The 24,730-nt window shown below is 36.5% G+C and overlaps 1 protein-coding gene across 2 annotated transcripts in view; it reads right to left on the bottom strand.

Moving 5' to 3' along the window:
• PLXNB2 (plexin B2) overlaps window positions 1-11,023 on the bottom strand; it is an 81,609-nt gene extending 70,586 nt beyond the window's left edge. The window contains exon 1 of one of the 2 annotated variants that reach the window (XM_072401597.1): window positions 10,920-11,023. The gene's annotated coding sequence lies outside the window, so the exon portion shown is untranslated. The remainder of the gene's footprint in view (window positions 1-10,919) is intronic. The other variant, XM_072401595.1, reaches the window with a different exon arrangement.
• Between the last annotated feature and the right edge of the window lie 13,707 nt (window positions 11,024-24,730).

Genomic DNA, 24,730 nt, shown 5'->3' with positions numbered 1-24,730 from the left:
AATAAACAACTTTTAATATTTATCCAACAAAAATAAAATACATTTTATAGCCCTGACCAAAGCAATTATAATTTATCAAAATCATTAAACTTTCTTCACTCCTGTCCTGGTGGCTACTGGCTTCAAGGCTGAAAGTGGAGGAACAGTAACACTTCTGAAGAAATTTACAAAGACCTTTGACCAGCCACAATTATTGTCCATTTTATTGAGAGATCTCCGTCAATCATTGTCAATAGGACAGGTAGTAAGGGAAATCTCCCCAGTAAAACACAGATGACAAAACAAAATTCCTGGCTCTAGTAATGTTTACTTTTAGAATCCTCGATGTGTAAATGGATTAATTTAGACTGTGGCTACTTTTAGGGGAGTATAGGGCACTGTATAATTTTTTTTTTTTCAAGCTTGAGGTAGCGATTTGTTTGTACTGAAGTTTCCGGCTTACAGCAATTAAGGAAAACATACAGTGTTGTTTTAAACTCTGGACATCTGTGTTTGTTTATAACATGTCACAGACTTAACAACATGCTTTTTAGTTTACTATTACAATATTAAAACATGAACAGATTTATGATTTTGTTTCTTAATGCACAGTAATCTAAACATAATCATTGCTGTTCTATTCAGGCATTAAAAATTAAAAATAAAATATAGTACATGGCATTTGTGGTCCAAGCACCCTGTGCCCAGTATTTGTGGCCTGATAAAAGATATTTGACAGCAGCTTATCATCCGATACTTTTGTGTGCCATCCGAAATTGTTACTTGCAGCATCATCTTACATTCTGTAGCATTGTCAGATTGCCTTCTGCATTAAACAAGTTTTGGACCTTTGTGCCATGTTTGACTGTTGTGACCATAATTTGTAAAATGAGTTTCATTATTTTAAATCCCACTTACACACAAAAACTGGTATGTATATTGGGTTTGAACCTCTTATGAAGGACGGGATTAAGGAAGTTCTTGTGCCTTATTTATGTATTTTTTTGCAATATAAAGTGTGCCACCCCAAAGGGAGATGCAGATAGTAATACATACCTATAAACACAAGAGGCTCAACCTCTTATCACACTGCAATAAAAAAAAAACACAGTTCTGGTTTTAGATAAACTAACAACTCAATCTTGATCAGGATAACCAAATTACATTTTTCCTTTCTTTTCCTGGCTCAAAAAGCTGAGAGGAGACCTGCACTATTCCAAATAATGCTATGTGCTTCCGATTTATCCTCACTTTCTGTTTTAAAGCCGGTCACCTAAATGTGAATAAAGGAAAAACCCCAATGGAGACAGACGTAGTATTTAAAACCTCAGAAGGGTTCTAACCCATATTCTTCCATTTTCTACATTCAATATTTTCACAATCAAACAACTGATACAGTCTATCACTAATTAGAGCCCTAGGGACGTGGGCCCACTTTTCAATCTATACCAGGCATAGCAGCGGTTTTGTTTCCAACACAGCAGGTTTTAAAGAGAACCTTGAAGGCTTCAGTCTACAGTGGGGGGTCAAGGATCTCTTCACGCAAGGGTATTGATAGCCAAATGATCTATACTGAAAATGGTTCTCTTGAAAACAATTAAGCTCTTTCAAATTAGGAAAGGCTCATTCAGAAGCTCGATTTACTTTTACTGGAAAACTGAGGGCAACCAGAGACCTTGACAGCCAAACCAGACTGAATTGAATTTCAGTGAAGGTGAACTTACCCATACCGGTAATGGTGTATATACTGCAGCAATACACTAACAAATATTCATTATCTGTAGGGTTCATTTCTGATTAGGGCACAAGCTTTACACTACCTGGTGAGTGCTACCCAGAGCATGCAGGAAAAAGGCAAGCTTGACTTCCTTCTGTCATTTTAACTAGAATTCTCCAGAGAAGTGTGAGGGGAAGCATACAGAACTTGAAGTTCTCAATGAGGATTTTATAGTGACTTTAACTTCCTAATGGCCACCTTTACTGTATGGTGCAGCATAACATATAATCCAAATAAAATCCATAAACAGATAAAATCCAAATTCTTGAACAGATCTGTAATGGGCCGTGACTTACTGTTTAAAATTAAGGAAACTCTTATCTGCAAGCATTACTTTACCATTCCAGGATAACTGCGGTTTAAAGGCTACCCCACAAACTGAATTTTTATCAATTTATGCAACACAATTCATCTGCTCATTATTTTGTTGATCTGATCATCACTTCTATGTGCTTTATAAAACAGGTGAATAATACACTGGAAAATGCTTGGTGAATCCTAAGTGATGTGTATCTCACATGGGCTGCATATCAGTGCAGTGTAATAATGATTAAAAAACCTGGCACACTATTTTTAGCCTTATGAAGAATAGAGGCTGTTGGAATCTTTACAATACATTACTTTTATTAGACCCTCAAAATGCAGCACACAGCTAACACTGAACAGTGAACTGAATGTTATTACATCAATGACAGACTGCAAAGCATATCGGATAACACTTGAAGGCATTTGCCCCAGAGAGAACAGTATGGGATTATATGCATGAATTGCTAATTACATGTTAATTACTTCTTTACAGTCCTTGCTCTTTAACTTGAGCAGGGAGCATATGTAATACAACCTTATGTAAATACAGAATAATAAAAACAGGACAGAAATTGGCACAGAAAGAATCAGCCCTGCCATGTAGAGGACACCTGACTACATCTGTACATGTTATAACACTTCATTAGGCTCAGAAAAGCACTAATAATAAATTCTTAGTAACACTACAACCAGAGAGATGAAACCTCACAATCCCTTTTCTTACTGGGACATTAGGACCATTGACATCCGCATTTATGATCCTCACCCTCCAATCTCCACTACCAAAAAACGTATTGCTAAATAGACAACAAATGCCATTCCAACAGGTTTAATATTAGACCGCTAACCTTTTTTAATCTATATGTAGCCTGTCTCTGGAATTATGTAAAGAATATCAATGTTTATATCCAACAGGGTGTCACTTGGAAGACTGGAAATCCCAAAACGAAATAAATGATCTTCATAAAATCAATTAAGTTATAAAATTAGAAGAAATTCAGAGGCTCCCTAACATATCGACCTGTAAACTAGGATATTTATTCATTACTGAAATTGTATAATCATATTAGAATGCAGAAGGAAAAGTATGCACTTAGGACAAAGGGTAAAGCATGCTATTGAAGCAAGATTCAGCTGGGGATTAGGAGCAGTGATCAGCACTGACTGCTCTCCCTGAGGAAATTGTCAGTTGTCTATTTAATGAAAAGCAAAAGGTTTAATAATTTAGAAACCCCTCTTCAGTGTCACACACTCCTAAATGTAACCTATAAATCTCCACAGACTCTCCTTGCAATCCTTGTGACTATGCTGGCCAAATCAAGCAGTGCAGTCACAACAAAGTTATATCAAATGTCGTACCCAGAAGTACTAAGAAATGTCTTCACTCCAAGCAGCTGAATAGAGAACTGAGGAAGCCAAGGAAAATTACCAATATGTACTGCTGAGAAAAAGGATTGTTATTATTTCTTGTTCAAGTGATATTTCAGCAATGGAAACCTCTTGTTGATCTTTCCCATGTTTTAGAGAGCTACTGCTGTAGTTCACATTTGCTCCAGGTCACCAGTCTAATGCCTCTATTCCCATTGACAATGCCTATGAATATTATGGATTTTATTTTATTTTTTTTAGATTATGTTCTAGTTAGGATTTACCTGGATTCTTTTCCCCCCACCAGAATTGGTTATAAGTAAAGTCCTAGTTACTGGTAAATAAAATAATCATTTATTTTCTTCCAGGAAAGTTTCATATTTCACATTTTAACTCTAAGCAGGAAAACAAAAGTTGGAAATCCCTATGAAATAAAACATTTAACAGCTGCTACACATCTGGTTTAAATATTTTTTTCTTTTACAGTGCAGTATACATTCCACGTCTATTTCGATCTATAGGCAGCTTGGAGCTAGAAAAAGCGGTGCTTTAAAAATCCAGGGTATAAAATTTATGTCTGGACATTCCTAATAATTTCCAAAACAGACTAATTCCAGACATTTAAGTCTTAAGCATGCTCATAAAACCTACTCAATGGCGTGGATTCTTATTTCCAGCTTCTAATCAATAACTCAGAAAAGGATGTACTATTCTTTAAAAGCATTTGGAATTCGTATAGTATTCCTTACACAAATGTATTTTAATTTCAGAATATTCTAAACCTAGCAACAAGCTTGTAAATGTCAGCACTCAGATCTGGCTTTGCTGGTCTCCTGGGTTTGTGTACAGACTAACTTTGTAATAGCAAATAACACAAACAAAAAACAATAACTAACCCAGATATACAGGCTGATTCTCAAAGATTTAACGTCAGCCTAAGACACTATGTTTTCAGCCACGTGACTAATGTTCATATTTTCTTGGACTCAAATGAGAATACATAAAATAAAATTTATATGTTCCTAGTGTTTCGCTTTGGGAATTGAGTTTATAATCTAGTTGGTGCTACTTTGCACTGCTGAATATTATGATATTTAATAATGACAAATCTATTTTCAAAGATTTATGTAATTGCCTGCTAACGCACCGACTAGGCAAGGTCATTTGTGCAGGTTATTACCTAGAACATTTTAAAGAAATATGTTACTGATTTAAAACTAGAGGCTCATTCTACCTCTCCAGGTTCTGTCAACCTAAATATTTATATTATGATCAAGTCCAGAGTTTTCTTACACAGGGCCTGGCAGACTGCACTTGAGAGACAGGCCACATACCTGTACTAATCAACGTGTGTATCACAGTGATAATGGCATCATACACGCAGCCATGTCATACGGTACCCCGGATAATACTCCGCAGCTCATGCATATTTCAGGAATACCTTTTCTGCAAGATTATCAGCTGGGTGTAACATCTTTAAATACACTCAGAACTCATGAAAACACAAGAAAAATGTTTTATATAGAACTTGTTCTTTTTAAAATAGAATGTTATGAAAGGCACAAATAAATGGAGCTCTGTAACCATTATAACATTATTACATTTATTTCCACATGCAGTGCCTAATTGGAAAAGGTTGTCTTCTCACAATGGCCCTAATTTATTAAAGTTCTCAAAGGCTGGGGAGAATTCACTTTGATCAGTGAAGCTGGGTGATCCAACAAACCTGGAATGGATCTGGTCCAGGATTCAAAATATTTGCTAGCAAATAGCAAATGATTTTAAGAAATCCATTCCAGTTTTTCTAGATTGCCCAGCTTCACTGAAGAAAGTGTATTCTCTCCAGCCTTGGAGAGCTTTAGTAAATCAGGGCCAATGTCTGAACAGTAAAGCTCAAAGACTGGGAAGGAGAAGCTACACAAGACAGCTGTGTGGAGCTGTGCATGAACATGCAGATAGGTTGATTGAGCATAGTGATAATAAGTATAAAAATTACTGCTACTCTTTTTACTGTCCTGACATAGGGGGCAGAGGAGATCTGTAAGTGAAAGTAAACCTGGAGGACTGTGCTATATAAATCATAGAAATGGACTGACAAATGGTTTGTGAACAACCCATAGATAAGACACTTCTATCTATAGGTACAGATGCACAGAGACATTCTCAGCACAAATAATCTTAAAAAAAACAAACATTGTTTAATAAAAAAAATTCTTATTAAACAGGCAGTAGAGGTACCCTACAGCAGCACGTTTCCAACCTTTATGGCATAAAAATGCAAGTCTGGCCAGGCCAAAAGTTACATGTATACTAAGTTTATCCAAGCGCTGATCAGAAAGTAACTCTAGCAACATGTTTTGCTCAGTACAAGAATGCAGACAAGCCTGAAAGGATATCTGTATTTTGAAAAAAAAGTAAAAAAAAAAAAAAAAGGAAAAATTACACTTGTGTGGCACTTTTTACAGCAAAGTGGATACGGCCGTAACACTTTAAATGTTTCCTTAAAACTGACCTAAACTCAAAAATTTTTACTTTACATAAAAGGGTAGACAACTCTTTAAAAAAAGTACAAATTCTATTTATTTTTTTAAGTGCAAAAAAGGGGGGTAGGGTTCAGCACCTCTTTTTTCTGTCTTGATCGCGACAGCGATCAACACAGGATGGGAGCGCAAAGCCTCCCGGGATACCTCAGGCTGCTCCTTCCGTGGATGACCACCCTCGGGAATGCATAAAAGGAGCGCCCTTTCTTTAATGGGAGAAAAAAATTGACAATCTTGCGTATTCGCAGTGAGACCGGCAATACCCCCCCCCCCCCATCTACGTCACCTAATCTAGCGCCTGCAAAGTGCGAGATCAGGTGATGTACAAAGAAGAACCTGGAAGAAGAGTGAAGATGATGTTGGTGCTCTCCGCGCTGGGCCAAAGAAGGATACCGGGATGACGCAGGACCCAACTGAAGAAACCTTCCGCTGGATTAAATGTGTTTTTTTTTACTTTAGTTCCACTTGAATATACTTTAAAATGACATTTATGTAGTTAATGAAACTGTCTGCTAACTCAATATGGCCAATACAGACTCATGACAACATGTGGGCACTGGTAGAATTTTAAAGCAATATAAACAGTTTTGGCAGTCAAAGCTTGGGGTTATGTAACATTTAGAAATAAAAACATTGCGAACTTCAGAGCAAAACTGATGATTTATCTAGAGTATGTGGCTCTTCTACAAATAGACCAAAATAAAGCGATACTACTAAATATAATCCAACGTAACAATCATCTATCAGAGACGTGGGTTTATGGTAGTTATACAATTTCAGCTCAGTCGTAAAAGAATGTTTGATATCCCATATCTGAATTCTTATGGTTAAAAATTAATGCAGATTTTCAGTTTTCGTTTCAACCTTTGTACTGTAAAACCAGTTCCCAGCCAGGAGGAAAAACACCTTGACTAAAGCATTAAACTTGCCAGATGCTCACTCTCAAGATGTCCCAGCTGTTAAAATCCCCCTCATTTCACCACCAAGAGTGAGAGAAAATGAGGTATTTCAATTTCATATCCTCAGCCAAGATCAATTTACATGGTTCAGAGAAGGGAAATAGTCTATTTTATGGCAGAAAATGCTGTTGATCCGAGGAGTTTAGGAAGAGAAATTTTGTGCAATTGAAGAAACTTTCAGGCTTTTAGTAAACATTACTTGCCAAGTTTCTAAAGGAAATGAAATGTGTAAAATTAGTTCAGACAACATGTTATCATGAAATATATTTACACATATCCATGGGATTCTATACAAAGGAACAGAATTCAAAAATCGAAAAGGGGAAGCAAGATAAAATGACTAGAGCAATAAAGAAAGTCTAATGTTACAAGAGACATCTGTAAATATCTGTGAAAACACTTAACAAAATGCAGTATTTTCCAGAAATTCTTTTTAAGCTGGGTGGGAAGAAGCTTTAGGCGGGTGGTGACTCCTGTATGGTGACCCAACTTTTCAGTAACCACCCAAAAAACAGCCAGGAGGTTACTGAAAAGCATCACATTTCATTTTGGCACCATGTTTTCCCTACATTTCCTACCTCTGTGATGCTGCACAACAAATAAAGTATACTGGTGTCACCATAAAGGCAAATACATTGTCAAGTTCTAACTGCTTTTTATAGTACTAAACTGTGTTTTAGCCATTTTCAGTTCTATCCACAGATGTTTAATAGGGCTCAAGTCAGGGCTCTGGCTGGGCCACTCTAGGTCATTCATAGGGTAGTACCTAAGCACTCCAGTGTTGTATTCACTGGAATTGATTTGAGGGGAAACCATATTCACTGTGTGCTTCTCCTTTTATAAAACAGGTAAACTGACATTCCCTCAAACATTCCCTGGTGGGAATCTTTCAGGTCCATGTGTTTCAATGGCAAAAATGTATTTCTACCAAGGATTGTTTGAGGGAATGTCAGATTCCATGTTTTCTAAATATAGAACTTAGTGTCAGTTTATCTAAATACTTTCCAAAGCCACTGTATATGGTAGACATTATGAGTGGTTCACACTTTTATAGAACGGAGTATGGCATTTTCTTCCACATTCCGTCTAGGTGTACAAGTACATCATGTATAAGTTTGACAGAAGATCTAGCTATTGAATCAGCCAAACATATAAAAAAAACAGCCAACTGTAACTAAAATATTATTTTGTACGGACATGTTCTTTAACCCCTCTAATGTTCTAATTTTGTCTGTATTTCCATGTAAAAGGGTTACATTTTTAGCATGGCAATTCATTTTACATTGTAGGCCTATAATTCTTAGGCATAACTCACCGAAATATGTCCAATTTTTAATAAATTTATTACATTTGTTATTAAACTTTAAATAAAAAAATAGTTAAACATGTAATGTAACTATAGAGTAGCATGTATAAAATTTTTGTATTATTTAAAGATTTCTTTGTATTGGACTCAATACAGCTATTTTGAATTATATCCAATACAAAATTATGTGAATTTCCTGCCGCTCCTCAACCTTAATCCACCCACCCCCCCGGCATCGACGAATGCACCAACATCACCGGGAAACTGGTGAGATCGTCTGCACATGCCAGGAGAAGATCAATGAAATAACGTGTCCGGAGAAGCTGCAGGGACCAGCACAACGCCGGGGAGCGCAAACGGAACAAGGTGTTTTTTTGTTTTGTTTTTATGTTTTAAGGGACCCCGAGTCAGCTTTTTGCATGGTAAATCCACCCCGGGTCACACTCGGGATTACCGCTAGGGGTATTATTAGTAAAGATCCAGGATAGTGTCATGGATATGTGAGAAGAGGAAGGAGAAATGAACTACATATATGGCATAATTTTGTTAAAAGCTCTCTTAGACTGAAGTAGACAGGCTATCATGGGAGAGCCTGGATGATCCAAAAAACCTGGAAAAGATTTCCTAAAAATGATTTGCTATTAGTTGGCAAATGTTTTCAGTCTTGGACCAGATCCTGGCTCAACCAGATTCTCCCGTGACAGTCTATCTTCTTGGAGAGCTTTATTAAATCAGACCCATAGAAATGAAGGTTAATGAAGTCTTGTCTTGATGCACAAACCTGATTAAACAGACACTGTGTAAACAGGTACAGAAGCATTTAACATAAAACACGAGTAATGCTTGAAATTTACTGTTGAAAACACTCACAAATTGAGATACACAGGAAACTACTTTATAAGTACTTATAAAGTTAACTCAAAGCATATAACAACAAAGCAGCCTTACAAATAATGCTGCAGGGCATTTCATTATTTATTCATCTCTAAAACACCAAGAAGTTTATTAAAGAAGACCATAAACATTGATAGTCTAATAACCTTCCCAACTCTAATTAGGCAAAGCGATTGCACAGAAATTGTAATGTTAATGATATACCATCACTGGTATGCTTCATGAATTAGCAGCATACTGCGCACTACACTAACTTTTACTACATAACATACCATACCATGATGATGATTTCAGTAACTGTATGCTTACTTTGTGTGCTATTTTGAAATATATTATTAGCATTATGGAAACAACCTTTGATTTTATTTCGCCACAAAGTTCAGGGCGTAGGACATCAGCAATACATTTTATATCACCATTTGCATATTAGTCCTCATTCTACACACTATACCATTTCTGACATTATGCTGTACCAGATGTATACAGTAGCTCGAGGGCTCCTATCTCTCATAACAGGGATTCTCTAGTAGTAGTTAGAACCTTGGTGAGACACATGTAAATTAACTTCTAATGAGGTTTATCTGCTTGACATCAAAAGAAAACCTATGGGCTTGTAAAACATCAGAAACTAGAGACAGGAATAGAAGAATAGATGTCTCTATTCTCATTTCTATTATTTTGTATTTACATTTTTACTTTACAACCCCCTAGCACCCCAAAAGTCAAAGGTTCTCCTTTATACAAGCAAATATGTCTTTATTGGTCATACTACAACATGCCCCTATTTAAAAGTAAGATAAACTGTCCAGTGACCAAAAAGGAGCTGAGAAAAGCAAAAAGGCAGCCCTTTTTGCTTTTCTCAGCTCCTTTTTGGTCACTGGACAGTTTATCTTACTTATCTTACTTTATCTTACAGTATATCTGATTTAAGACACCTAAGGATGTCTTAAATCAGTGTTCTCCCCAGCCCCTTTTACTCTGCACTTTTCAGTAACCACTTGTTACTGAATGATGTTTTTGGGTGGTTACTGAAGAGTTGGGTCACAATATAGGGACTGCCACCAGCCTAGAATTTCTTCCCATCCAGCCTAAACAAATTTCTGGGTTAAACACTGCCTTAATTTTCAACAAGTTAATAAACTTCCAATGGTTATCCAGTTCTCAGATACAATTTAAGAGCTGCTCACACGTCCAAATATTGTGTCCTTAGAATAGTTTATATATTTTAGAATAATACATATAGGTTGTAATTTCTATATGGTGAAACTGAAATGTATGCAAATAACTTTAAAGTCTGGACTGCACACTTTAATCATTTCTGAATAATTCATTTAAAATTTTATACTAAGGAGCAAAGGTGTAATAAAAAAAATGTGTTTGTCCCAAACATTATGGAGGACACAGAATCCATAAAAAAATATATGAAAATGCTTTTAACAGGTAATGTTTAAGGAGATTTCAATGGGTTCACATATGAGACAACATTCTGCCTTTTTGCTGGTGTTACACATACAATGTGTTTATGTGATAAAGAGGTGGATCCACATATTTGCTTTATGCTCAACATCAATGCTACAGACAAATAAAATGAAACTTGGTTTGAACAGTCTCAAAAGAGACCTAAATATAAAAACAACAATAATAAAGTACAGTGTGCAGACTATTTTTTTTTTTTTTTAATTAATGGCAGCAAAACTTCCATGCGTGATGTGATGCACAAATATTAGATCTGTTGTGTACATGATATTACAAAACATATATCAAAGATAAAATTAAGCAAAATGACTTACGTTTAGGGACAGTTACTGTTGATAAAATGCAGCCACATGAATAGATATATCCAGTGTTTTTAGTTTGGGTTTCAATCTGAAAGAGAAGCAGAAAAATATTAATAACCACAAAAGGTTACCAGGAACTGTTCATGGACAAAAATATCTGTCCGGTGTGGAAAGTTCACAAATATGATGGTATCCTTGAAATTTCATACATTGCCCATATATAGAGACTTGTCTGAACACCTATAGTTTCCTGCCTGAGTCCTGGATAGTGTACGATGTCAGAAATTGTCTCTGGATATAGAGCGGATAAATTTTTACTGTTGTCCATGGTAATAAATTTATTTCCACTGGCCAAAGCAGCAAACCATCAAAACTCCCGTATACAGCCAATTTTAGGTGTTTGTATAAATATTATGAAAAATAAACCACAAAAACAAAATCTATACCAAGACTATATATCACACCAGTCTGCCAGAGATCCACAAGTCAAAAATTTTTTTTTTTAGCAGAACAAAAAAAAAAAAAAAAAAAAAAAAAAAAAAAAAAAAAAAAAAAACCACAACCATGAAAAGTGTTACATGCACATTTACATAGCACAATCAAATTTGTAACATGGTTGTCAATGTAAAATTCAGTCCATTATGAGTATAAGTTCCCCACCCCCCATTTACTGAAATTAGGAAACAGCCATCTGTTCACATCAAAAAGACTTGACACATACAGGTGCATTTAGTAAGGCAAAGCATAAAATGGAATAAAACCTAGGAGAACTAATCCAAACTAATCTTTCAGCTGACTTCAGTAAAGTGATATGTTACTATGGGTTATGGCATTTACTGGCATATTTAATCTGCTTAAAAGGGTAACGCTTAAGGGTGAGCTTTTAGCATCTGTACCCCGGCTATGTTCAGATTGGCATGGATGTTGTGGTGCAGTTACTACATCCTCATGCCAGTGAATCGAAGCCTCGGGTGAGACCCTACATATAGCTTCTACTCACAGCAGCCCAATAGAAAATTAATGGGGTAGGCAGCACTGCTCACTGCCAATCACCGCCGAATATTCGAATGGCCAACGCATGTGCCCACGACTCCTGGAACCTTGCCAGCTGGAATGCTTGATCTTGCCCGTACAATATATGATTGTTGTCCTGCATTGTGTTAGTGACATCAGAGTGTCTTAAACAGACAGTATGGAGAAGTGAATCAGCTTTCAGGGACCTGTCATGCAAATGGGAAGAATCCTGCGGGAGCAAGGAATGGGTAAGTATAGCTACACTGATAGTTGTTTGGTGAACATCTAAAACCCAAAGTGCATATCAATGCAACAGAAAAGATTTGTCCCTGCATTTTGCATGTCTAGACTCAGAAAATAATTTTGCATGCAATAGAGTTAGTCCTGCAAAGACAAACAAGCAGTGGCATAATTTTTCTTGGTAAGAAATTAAATATATGGTAATCAAGCCATCCTAAAATAGATCACAGGTGGATTTTCTAAAAATATGTGTGATATTTAACTATGCCTTCGAAAGTCTGAATGTACAGGAAAAATAGACCAGATATGAAATTACCTTTGCTGTGCAATGATCCTGTCATTCTATAAAACTGCCTCAAATTGATGATGAACCCAATTAGGCATGAAAAATAGAACTGAAAAGAATATTAGGAAATAGTGATGAGTAGTTTAATGAAATCATGTAAATTTAATCTCGAATTTGCATTATGCTTACAACAAAAAAGTAAGCAGGCCTTGAAATAGTAAGCTGCAAAAAGCAACTTTAAAAAAAAAAAAAAGGTAGCCAAAAGCCACTAGTCAAGGATCATAACTATTACTAAATCATCATTAAATCATATCATATCACCTACTATACAGCATTAGGTTTTCCTCCCTCCATTTCTGATCAGCTATGTGACATTAAGGATTCGTTTTTTTATTTGAGGAATAGGAAAACATTTTTATAAATAATAAAACAATTAGGTCTATCCAATCTTCCTAATTATAAACAATTATCATAACACAAAACAATAATTAACACTTCACAACTATCTTGATTTTGGGAAAGTGGTTTCTCTTTACATATCTCTACCTTCTTTCATGACAGGATTAATGTAGGTTAAGTGTAAAGTATTTAGCATGCATATTGGTAATGATACACCAGGAGTTAAACTCCCCATTTCACAGAAAACGGGGAATGTTCACATCAACCCTATAAGAACTCTTCTTATAAGCTTCCTGTGTTGGTATATGCACCATCTATGTGCTACCCTTCAATAACCTCAAACACAATCCCTAAACTGACAAACTCCATGTGCCAGATGCCCCGCATAACCCCTCAATGTTATTTGTGACTGTACATGTTCACTATCGATGTTCAGTTACCTATATTCATTTGCTATTCTTCATGCCTATGTTATACACTCCCTTAAAACCAAGAAAATTATTGTTAAAGAACAATACTACTGTGTAGATTAGTAACCACTGACAATGTAAAAAGTGCAAAATGTTTCCATTGGCAGTACGGTTGCCAGAAACAGGAACGCTCCTGTATGTAACACTGTACTTTGGAAGTTGTGGCTGAAATAGAAGAGCAGGAAGAGGTTCGTCAGTAGTTGAGATGGCAGCGCAGATGCAAAAAGGAGGAATAAAGACTTAAAAGGAGATCAAAATGTCCCAGGACTGAATAGAAGGAGAAGCACATATTTATTATTATATTATTGCTTTTTATGTGTGTGTGTGGTTTTTTTTTGTTTGTTTTTTTTAAGGTTGAGGAGTTAAGCTCAACTTTAAGGGATCATATACACCTTTACAAACTCACTCCACATTAAGACACAGCTGTCTTAGGCAAAACCTAAAACTGTTGCAAGTTCCCAACTTGAAGCTTTCTATTGCCATTAAAAGAACCCCAAAGCACTATGGGCAATATTTCTTTATCGCAAGATAATAGTAACAGGAAATGATGAACACAGACCTTGCTCCAAGACTTCTGAATACCACCATAAGAAAAGTCATATGTGGAGCTAAATGTGACCATGGAATGCATGCACAAAGAGATGCAGAAACTTTGTGGATACAAGAAAACAACCAAGTAAAAATCACTGGACCACTGGTGGAAAAGAAAATGTTGGAATGAGAAAAGTGATCTTTAAATGTATCGCTGCTAATTGACACAGTTTACTTTAGTCAACCCAGTTACACATTAGATGGGAAGAAGAAACATAAATCAAGCATGTAGCGTTTTTTTTTATTTCATAAGTTTTTTTTTTTTGTTTTTGTTTTAATGACAGGAAGGAAAACCAAAGCAGATGGCATTTATTTATTCTGCTGAAGAAAAACAGCGCATGTTCTCCAAACATTCATGTAATCCATTTAACAAAACAAAAATGAAATTATTATTATGACAGGTGGCAGTAATCATAAATGCGAGACGTAACACACCATTGGCTAAGTAATTGTGTTGGTTAAAGAACATTGAACTATTTTTTTTTTTTTTTAAAGGAGAAAATGCAATGCTTCCAATAAAATTAATTTATTCTGTTCTATGCTCCATGTTTGGGGGTCTTCACAAGTCTTATATTCAACTAAAACCAAATTGATGCTTTGAAACCCAGCACAAAAGTTCCAAAAAAAACAAAAAACTTGTATGAGAGGTGATGCCCAAAGCAAATAAAATCCCAGTATTTTAAACTAGTACTAGAAAAGTACTAGAAACGGCTTGTTACCAGATGTCAAGAATTCTTTGTACCTGACATATTATCACTCAGTGAGAAGAGTGGTGTCTAAAGATGCAGAAATGCAAAAAATATGTCCAGGCACATTGGCACACAATGGGTGCACATTTAAGGAGTAGCAATCTGCCACTTGGCCCTCTGGTGCTGCACTTTGCGCTGCTGCAATCTTTAATCCTCCTGTAACCCCAGCATCTCCTAGGACCTTGTCTCCCCTGCTGTACTCCTGTGACCTTTGTGTTCCTACCTACTGCTTCTCAAGTTACCATTTTCTGCTTATAACTGACCACATATGTTTCACTTCTTACCCTAACCTTTGGTCTGTTCCTGACTCTAGGCTGTCATGTCATTCCTCTCTGCTACTGCCGCAGCAACACCTCTTAACTATTACAAAATCCTCTGGAGAACACTGGAAAGCTCTTCAGACTTCCTTTTCACAAGTTAAAATTTTTACCATTTTAAAAAAAGAATTCTATAGAAATGTAGCTGATACCCCACTATCAAACTTCTTGATAACTGATATAATTCCAGCACATTCAGCATATGTCCCTTTACTCGGAATTTGTGAATTGCAACACTTGAAGATTGTTGTCTCATACAAAGAAAACAATAAATAAGTAAAATGTTCACAGCATTAAAAGGGCTTATACTTAAGGGGGTGTAAGCGAGACCATCAAAACACATCACAATCACTGTTCTTTAACAAGAGGTACTGAAGCTAATGAATTATTTTGTTATGATGGCACCTCAATGGTTGAGATATAAAGAAGGTAGCAAGTAAGCATACAGTTCTTGAAAATTATGTGTTGGAAGCAGGTAAAATGGACAAATATAGGGGCCAAATTGAAAGACAGAACAATGGATACTCAAAACAACAAATCTTCCTGGTAAATAGTAGCTAGTAACAACAAAAATGGGGCTCAAAGAATGACACCAGATAAGCTGGTGACATGGCCATGGGTGCACAAGGCTCACTGATGCATGTGTGAAGGTTTCATGTCATTTTTGATGACCAGTTAGGGTCCTTACCCTCGTCACACTGCAGGTCTAAGGCCAGAACGCATGTTGCTTTCCCAAAAAAAGGGTCTAGTGCAGTTTCAGCTGTGCTGGGTGCGTCAGCAACCATTTAAAATGGCCAGGCTAGCTAGATGTAACATGCATGCATTACCAGATCACAAAGATGAGAACCTTTTTCCTGGAAGCATGATTTTCAAGTCACATGACTGATCCAAAAATCTCTGAAGTCTGGCATTAAAATATATACATGTATTATTATTGTTTTCCTTCCTACCTCATTTTAACCCAAAACAGCCAATGGTTCCAATAATGGAAAAGCATATTACCTCCATAGTGCCAGTGTTCCAGCCTAACACTTTACAGAATTCAGAAGGCACTGGTCTAGTGCGCTGCAATTATCAGTATATAATTATCAGTTACTGATGTTCTGATCATATTACTTAAAAAAAAAAAAAAAAAAAAAAAAAAGGCTTTCACTTTTCATGTAAGGTTCACTTTGAGGTTTTAAAAAGCCTGCTGTAAAGCCAGCAATTATAATTTGGTTTACAGATATTATGACTGCTCTGCATAAGACAATAGTGCACACAACATACAGGGTTACCTTACAAAAGCACATGGTTTCATTTAAAGGTCTAATTGGTGACCTCTATTGATGGACACAAGCACTGGAATGTCCACTATGCATATAAACACACGAAAATTCACAAGCTCCAGGGACCATGAACAGAAAGTTTGCCCAGAAGGCGAAAACACTCCAGCATCCAGGTCTTAATCTTTTCCAACCAAAGCATACAATTTACATTTAGAAGAGCACGTTACAGACAATCATTGGAAAGTTTATTATTTCAGCTGCACTTAGATAAAAATAAAAACCCTGTTTTTGTCAGAGTTGTTTGACTCTACAATTATAAGCCAAGCTAATTGAATTGCTTGTGCATGCCAAACATCAACGCTGAAATTAGTAATGAAGAAGTCATCAGCCAAATAAATTACACATGTACTATAAAAATGTATTGCTGCATGAGGTGAAGAACTGTCATGAAATGGCCATAACTTGCAAATATCCGACATACTTCAGTATCAAACCTGGCAGGTCTAGCAGGTATGGAATAAATAAACAAATGCCAATCAAATTTGTACTGCAAGACACTCTACAGTTGAATGCCCTGACCAAAAATGACAACACCTCTTTCTTGCTTTATAATCTAAATGCCAAAGAACATATTTGTGAATAGGAGGCCTTTTAAAATAAATTAACAAATGGTCATCATGTTTGCTAAAACAGATCTAGCACATACACATTGATATAAAAAGCAGCTTTAAAGTTCATATTATGTTATGGTTTTTAGACAAAAAATAATCAGCAGGATATAGCAATTAAAAATGACTGTAGCCGTTACTCAAAACGCTAACAAGAAGCAATGACTGGACAGACAATTCTGTATGAACTTTGTATCATGTGATCATAAAGAATCCACATTACCTAACAAGACTGAGATTTACTCAAAAAGGATAATGTATACTGAGGACAAATACTATGTACCTGCAACAATCTCACAGTGTATAGGAAAAGGTTTAGAAAAACAATTTTATATATATTATTTACATACACACAGTGTTCTCCCTAAACCCTTTTAACTGCACGCACCACTCAGTATCTACCTGGTTACCGAACTTTATTTAAATATGGATTCTAAAAACTAAACTCTGCTACGCTAGCCCTAGGCTAACATAGGTACACTATTCTTATAAGTATAGAATAGTTACAGCATATAACACCAATATTTTACAGAAATAAACTTGCGTCCCACCCGACAAGTTTCACCCCGCAGGGCTTCTTCAGGGAATTGGAAGACTTGATGAAATTGCTAAAACTTTTGATACTGCCAAAACTTTTGACCGGATAAAGAAAAATCTGATACCGATTACTGCTCAGGTATACACTAATAATAAAAACCAATGAAGGTTTGGACGTGTTGAAACTGCATCTGATTGTAGAAGGGGACAATAGGACAAAACACATGATTCTGACACGACACATAGATTGGACACAAGGGAAAAGACCAAATAATCAGAGTGGGTAGAGTATATGTGACCAAACGGGGATATTGATAATCAACCATCTGAAACTTCTGTGCAGATTAAACAAAATGGAAGTTTCCGACTTTGAAACAGATGGAGGAATGAGTTGCTTATGCTGCTACTAAGATGGTGGGAAATATGTGGTATAAGAAACCATTATGAACTTAAGGGTGGAAACTGGGTTGCTAATGTCTGAAAGGTTAGGGAAGTAAAATATGAAATCGTGATGATGTTGGTTGTTAAATGGTGGTGGTATAGTGGCAGCTGTTTAAAAACGGGGCTACTGATGAGTTGGATCACAATACAGGGGCTGCCACTCGCCTACAATTTCTTCCCACCGATATTTTAAAAACTCTAGGTTGAACACTGCATATATATATATATATATATATATATATATATATATATATATATATATATATATATATATATATATATATATATATATTTTACAGACATATGTTAGATATTTGTAAATATTTTACCAAAGTCCAGGGCAAACTTAATATCCAAGTCGTAGATTAATAATGAAGGAATCCAATACTGTCAGGAATAAGTATTACAACTAATGCACTGAATACAAAATTAAAGTGCAAGAAACTTAACTCCCTAGGCATGACTGCAGAAATCACTGCTTTTATGAATATTAAAGTAGAAATTTCTTAGCAGAACTTGAAAAGCACAGCAAAGCTTAAGGTCCGTTCTGGTATCACACTGAGCTTGTCTTTGCTTTGAAGCTTCTGACAGCTTTTTGTGAGATGATTGTAAAATAATTGTCTTCATATAATGTGACCTTCTGGTTCCTCTAACAGATTATAGGGCTAGCAAAATTAAAATTCAAAACATTTCAAACTGTGTTTTAGTGGAATATCTCATTACAAATTTTAGATAGGACTTTGATCACAATAGAAGCATTTTCTTTTATGTGAAATCAGAAAATCAAACCATGCAAACTACATGTTCAGAAGGGAAAAGGTTACTTATTTAAAGATCACTGCCCAAGTTCTGGTTCAGATGTCAGAATGTCCACATGATGTCCAATTATAGCCAATCTGTACTTTTTGTAAATGAAAAATAGAAAATCCCAAAACACAGCATGCTGTAAATATTTTTTATTGAGTGGTTTCTATTTAGAAGTCATAGTGACTGCAACTGCAATGGCTGCAAGGCTGCAATTAAGCCTTTCTTAACCTTTTTATCATGGGTAACCCTTGTATCAATTTTCAAACCCTTACTACTTCCCATCACTCGATATCTCCCCTCCTATTGTGTGAGATTTCCCCCACCTTAGACTGTAAGCTCCTCGGGGGAGGGTCCTCTCCCCCTCCTGTGTCACTGTCTGTAATTGTCTGTCATTTGCTATGCCTATTTAATGTACAGCGCTGCGTAATATGTAGGCGATTTATAAATCCTGTTTATTAATAATAATAATAATATTAAGTCTTTACAGAACCCCTGCTAGAATTCCCATTTCCACAGCTCACAGGATGGTCAATAGGAAGAATGCCTCTTACATTGCTAGCCAGTGGGGAGAATTCCACCCTTACAGATCAAACCATCAATGATATCAGTGGTAAACTTCCTGTGACTAACAAATTGATCATTGCCAAAACATCCCTAACAAACTCTGGAGCAATCGTAGGGTTTCATGCAATCCTGGTTGAGAAACGCTGATACAAATTGTATAGTATGTGTGATGTCTTCTGATCACAATAATACATTGCTAGGGAAAATGCTTCCTTTCACTAGGTAAGGTGACAAGTACATAGGAACCCTGTTCATACAGGACCATATTGAATTGGCATTAGAGACAGTCACAAATGAAAAGGCTACCGTGTACATTAAAAAACTCTGCAAAGTATTGGAGCTACCAACGTACCCTGTAATAAATATCTGAAAAACAAATATTTTATTTAACTAAAATTATAAAACAGTTTCTGCACAGTACCAAACTATTTGGTCACAGTCACACCTTTGCATGTGTTAACAATTATACATTTTATATTATGCTTTTATCATAAAATTAGCCAGCAGGCCAGATCCGACCCTCTCCATCTCTGCTCGTTGTCTTGTAGACAACAATACCAGTGCCCCGTCCCCCACAAGACAACGAGCATTACAAAGATGAGACACATAGAACCGTGCCTCACTGGTTTGTCCCCATATGGAAACAGAGTTCCGATCCTGTTCTTGAGCACAGGAACGCATTCTAAGTCCACATGTTCATTCTGCGCTGAGAATAAACAGTATGAATCTCGATCCAAACATTCAAAAGCTGGTTTCTCAAAAGCAACTGCAGACAGACATCCCATTAATAAAATGAACACCAAATGGTGCAGAAATTTTTGATTTGTCATTTCTTTTATTTGGTGCATGTATGTTACAATAACCCAGCACGCAAGTTTAATCTCAAGGTCAAATACTGTCCCCCAATGAAAAAAGTTTCAGCACCACTGGCCTATATCATTCATAGCAAAAAAACATAATGCAACTTACTGCATAAACGTTAACTAGTGCAAAATAAAACAATGGCTCACTGTGAGTTTGGCCTAAGTATGCATGCAGGAGGACAGTCTACAACACCTGAGAACCTCTGATCTCTATGATTAAAGATTTGTCTTATGCTTCCCCATTACCTTTTCTCATATGATAATGAAGGTTGTGATAGATTAGTACTTGCTGCTAGATTACACGGCAGTATTTTAGAACATTTCTGGATATGATCAGAAGTCAAGCTAGGAAGCGGTGGTTAATAGAATTCTCACTTATTCCCCTTTGATTGGAATAGCTAATAATTAAAGCATAATTTAATTTAGACATACTGAGGAATCAGTTTTCAGAGACCTAAACAATCTCCCAGCAGAAGCAGCAGAAAACCTAATGAAAGCCAATTAGAGGTATTATGCATTTGGAACAAGGACACAGTGTTACACAGAGGTCAGTAACATCATTTACTTTAGAAGAGGGCCCGCTATCAAAAGGAATCACCTGGCTGCTCACAGAACATATCAAATGAAAAAAGATCACTCAGCAACCCTTCAAATATGCATTCATGATGGGCGCCTGATTTATAGACCAAGAGATATTGTTATTCAACACTACAGCTACTGTACCAGACAGACAAAATGGGAATCAATTTACCAAAGTGAAAGCAATTTCTGCCTCGCCTGTAGCAGATTAAAAAGAACAGTACAGTAAAAATAGCCTTGTTAACTCACCAATGGTATCATGTAAAAGAGAATCTGTTAAGAAAGATTTCATATTGATTACTTGTTGGTCAAGTAAAATCTCATTTAAGAAACAAGTTTAAAATCTACATAAACCAGCATAAACCAGTAATATGAAGATAAAACATAAAACAAATCAAAAAGATATAACAAAACTCCCTTCCTGTGTCTACTACATATTTTCAAAACAGAGGCGAAAATTTAGGAGAAAAAAACACCACCAATGGGGATAAACATACAAAGCCTCAGCTTGTAAGACGGGGAACATTGGGCCCAATTCATTAAAGCTCTCCAAGGCTGGAGAGGATCAGTGAAGCTGGGTGATCCAGCAAACCTGGAATGGATTTCTTCAAAGTCATTTGCTAGCAAATGTTTTTATTTCTGGACCAGATCCATTCCAGGTGTGATGGATCGCCCAGCTTGACTGATGAAAGTGTATCGTCTGCAGCCTTAATAAATCAGGCTCATTGTGTTCGGTACAGGAACCTGAACTTACATATAATGATTTAAAGCGTTGTGGTCACATCATTTCAACATAACCACTCTAAGTTGAGCACCAACAACCCAATAAGAATATTATTATTGTATCAAATATGACAACAAAAAGATTTCTGCATATCCTTGTAGCATGTCCCTTCTGCCTACACAGAACATTATTCGGTGCTTTTACTAGAGAATGTTTCGTTTGGCAGATTGTGCTATTTGTTTCATGACCACGAGCTCAAACTAAATTAAAGAGCCTGTTTGATATGAATGACCCCGGCTTCCTGTTTACATTAGTTAATAGTTTGTTTTACATTTAAACCAAGTCACGAAATAACAGACTTCTGGTGATCATGGGAATTGTTCGGTGTCACCAATATCAAACTATTCACCCTTGTTTGACATATTCCATGAAAATCCCCGTCACTGTTTCTTTGCCAGTGTAACTGCACCAAAACAGTAATGCGAGCGTTGTTTTTTGTTAAAGCAGAGCCTTCATGTGAGGTTACACAGGATGGATGAACTTTGATTTATATGGCGTCAATTGTTACATTTATTGTTTAAGGTAATTTGCCAATTCGTGAGTCACAAACCAGCAAACTGCTTCAGTCAGAATGGACATAAATGTTTTTAATGTTTTTATTTCCCAAAGTTAAATTGATATTCACTGACCATTAAAGTGTTTTCTGCCTCATCTGCTTGCAGCCTTATTACCATGTTTGAACTCGTTTTCCTGGAATCTGAGTCCTGCCCACCCCATGCATTTTTCAGCCATGTACAGAAATAGTTGAATGGAAAGCTCAGGGGCTCAAATACTCCACTGATTCCCTGGAGCACTGTTGACTCCAACATATAGTAAAGCCCTGACTCCAGCACATCACTAATGATAAGGATAAAAGGGACAGGAGGCATGTGCAACGTAATCATCATACATGTCTGGTAGAATATAAATAAATCCCCCGTGATACAATCCTCTATAGCAAAAACACCAAAACTGCAAAGGGCATAATTAATTTATTCAAGACACCCTACATTAGCATAAAAATACACAAAAAGAAATTCTCACACGATTCATTCCACTATTTCAGTTTTTACTCAGTCAAGGTGCACTTGACCAGTGTAGTGGGGGGTTTTGTGCAGATCACAGCACCTTCCAATGTGTAGCCAACATGCCCATGCACTGCTCTTCTGCTGCCTTGTGTAATACATGTTATCATTAGTTAAACTTAACTAATGCAGTATCACAATGATAAAGAATGCAGTTTACCGAAACATTGTGAACAAGGCATCCATAAATCATACAGTACAAAGAGCAAAGTGCAAGTACATGTTAGAGTCTTCCATGTACTGGTCTTATTTAAGGAGACATTGTCACCAATCAACACTTTGCAGGCTGCTTACTTACATAAAACTTTAAAAACTCCCACTTACTAACACCGTATATTCAAAAACAGTTCATTATGTCTTAATCAGCGTTGGTCCTGCAGTTTTCTTTTACCTTCTGTGTCAGACGCTTTCTGTACTGTAGCAGCCCCTGTACTGGCCCTGACATCACCCAGGATCTGCCTGCTGTGAAAAGTTGTAAATTGTTTTTATTTGATAAGTGTACATTTTTTATTGGTTTAATTAAAAGTGACCACTGCCATTCCTATAACATTGATTTCGTGGCGAGTAAGTCTGCCCAGTATATTGGATGGCCACTTAGAAGGTAGAGCAGAATTCGGAATAGAAATTGGCAGTCACCCTTGCACTACGATTCTGTGAGATCCTTAGCTACAGTAAAGTTTACATGGGCAGGTACTCAGAGGTGACTGCTCAATGGATTAGGAGCCCTTTAGTGGTCTCTTATAATTTTAAGGGAACTATTCCATATTTTATTTTCACAATATAGATGAACAGAGTCAACGTTATTTCCATGAACAGTTTGTAATTATATTTCTTCAAGGGGGGAATCATTTTTGTCTAATACAATACAGACACTGCTCCCTGGTTTAAGGTGTTACTCAGTGGTTGGAACTTACTACTCCAATGTATTTTATGGGGACTGACAAGAACAGAGCCTTTTCAAGTGTAAGATATAAACACTTATATTTATAATATGGACTACATAAAACAATTAACATAACGTAGGCTCTGTGCTTAAGAGATTTCCTAAAAATACAAACAAATTTAAGGGGAGCTGCTGGACTCCCAAGCAATAGTCTAAAGCTCAATTTTCACCAGTCATGCCAAATTGAAGCTTATTAAAACCGATGATTTTTCACTTCTGAGAGGAAGAGCAATTTCACACCTTTTCTAACTAAGCCTCCCACCATTCCCCTGTGAAAGCAGCATTTGATTTGACATGAGCTGGCAGCCATAATAATCAGACACTTTCTGCAGTCTTCAGGATGGAAATTATAGGTGCCAAGCTTAACAACATAATGGTGATGTGGGAGTTTAAAAACAGATCCTAAACCTGAAAAAAAAAAAAAATGCAAACTATGAACATTTTTATTTCACGCCACATTCCTCGAGGAGCCAGTCTAATTGCAAACTCTTTATAAAACTTACCCCCTCTTACACTTAACATTTGCTAGGATTCTATTTAAAAAAAAAAAAATCACTGTCTGGCATGCAAGGATCGTACACAGACATCAACCAAGAATGTGTGACCACATGCAATGTGCTACAAATAGCATAGCACCCAAGCTTATATTTTGGGGGGATTCCCCCAGCTCTCTTTCATTCTATATTATGTCTAAACAAATGTATGATGGAATTTGCAGTCAAATATAGAAAACTTTATATATATTCCACAGGATGGGAAACACACAAAATGGTGAGCACATTTGTAGTCTGGCAGTAAGGTTAAATAGAAAATAATTGTTGCTAGCAGTGACTGATTTGGTATCACCAGATGCAACCTGCTTAAACAATTTCAAATGTCGGTTCCTAATAACCATTGCAGCAGGCATCCAAGGGGCTGGCAAGGTACCAGCCATTGGGCATGTCATGTGGCAACACATATATTCAAAATTACAGCTACATTGCTTGAAGGCAGTTAAGATCATGAGCCAGAAAATGTAGAAAAAGTAATTTTATCAAGGATTCTTTTACTGGAAATAGAAGTAGTACAAGTAGCTTCTACCCGTGGTAGCCCCATAGAGAATGAAGGGGGTACTATAACGTTTACTGGTACAAGTGAACAAGTGGCTGGCAAGGTGCAAGCCACCAGGAGTCGCGTGGGACCAATTGATCCTGAAGCAGGTCTGAACTTAGTCTAACTTACCAAAATGCTTACCAAACT

This window comes from Pyxicephalus adspersus, chromosome 2 (genome assembly GCF_032062135.1).
Source record: "Pyxicephalus adspersus chromosome 2, UCB_Pads_2.0, whole genome shotgun sequence".
Classification (NCBI taxonomy): Eukaryota; Metazoa; Chordata; class Amphibia; order Anura; family Pyxicephalidae; genus Pyxicephalus; species Pyxicephalus adspersus.
The sequence above is the reverse complement of the archived record's forward strand: the minus strand, read 5'-3'. Positions and strand labels throughout refer to the sequence as shown.